Source organism: Aplysia californica, unplaced genomic scaffold (genome assembly GCF_000002075.1).
Source record: "Aplysia californica isolate F4 #8 unplaced genomic scaffold, AplCal3.0 scaffold00290, whole genome shotgun sequence".
Taxonomy (NCBI): Eukaryota; Metazoa; Mollusca; class Gastropoda; order Aplysiida; family Aplysiidae; genus Aplysia; species Aplysia californica.
This window is the reverse complement of record NW_004797560.1, coordinates 376,101-377,252: the sequence shown is the minus strand read 5'-3', so window position 1 is coordinate 377,252 and position 1,152 is coordinate 376,101.

Genomic DNA, 1,152 nt, shown 5'->3' with positions numbered 1-1,152 from the left:
GGGGGGGGTAATAGTCTACTTTTGTTTTATTTTATCATATTCCTTTTCTTTGGGATTTTATTTTTAGTTGGGAAGGAGAGGGAGTGGGTTTGCAGACAAACAAATGATTCAACTCCAAGATAACGGAAGAGGGTTGCGGAGCACCGAAAGAAAGATGCCACAGATATACAATAGAACTGAGATGGGAGACAGATGAATGTAAAAATGGGGAGTGGGAAGGAATATGGATTAGTTTAAAAGATAGTATGCCTGACAGAGGGAAGAAGACCTACTTAAAAGAAATGTTGTTACTTATTAATTGCTTGACTCGAAGCTGATCCCATCATTTTTAGTTGCTATCTTGTATATTATGTAAGTAATGGGATACTTTTGGTCATTTGCATTCACATTTGATTAAAATGACATGGGCACGTTTGTCTGATTTGTTGTTGTTGTTGTCGTTGTTGTTGTCGTTGTTGTCGTTGTTGTTGTTGTTGATGTTATTGTTGTTGTCGTTGTTGTTGTTGTTGATGATATTAATATCGTTGTTGTTTTTCTTCGTTTGGGTTAGTTTTGTTTTTGCTTTTGGGGCTTTTTTATTTTGCTTTTGTTATTTTAATTTCTTTCGACAAATAACATTTGAATTTGAATTAAAATCTTCCTTTAGCACATGCAAACCGATACACAGATTGAGAATCTGCAATAAAAAAACAAACAACCCAAAACATTTCAGTATGTTGGGCTTAGTACATTTGGACCTCTGGTGTCGTCAAAACTCGGATGACACAGCCACCTTCCACGACACAAAAGGTGAATGAAGATGATGAAAACTGACACCTTCCATTGTGACCACGGACCTCAAAGTCTTTTTCACCCGCTTAATTCTTCATGACATGCGATATGACCCAAGAAAAGATAATGTAACTTCTCCAATACTGGAGTCGGATATGGGGCAATGTTCCAATTCCACATTATCATATTCGATTTAATAAATTAACGTTGTTCTTGAGGAAGTACTCTCAAGGGCGTGTAACTGAGATGAAGGAAGGGATAAAGGATCTGTTACATTCAATTTTGTGAGAACCTGATTAAAATCTATACAGAGAAGATGGCTTTTAGTAATGAAATATCTTTCTTTCTCTCTCTCTCTCTCTCTCTCTCTCTCTCTCTCTC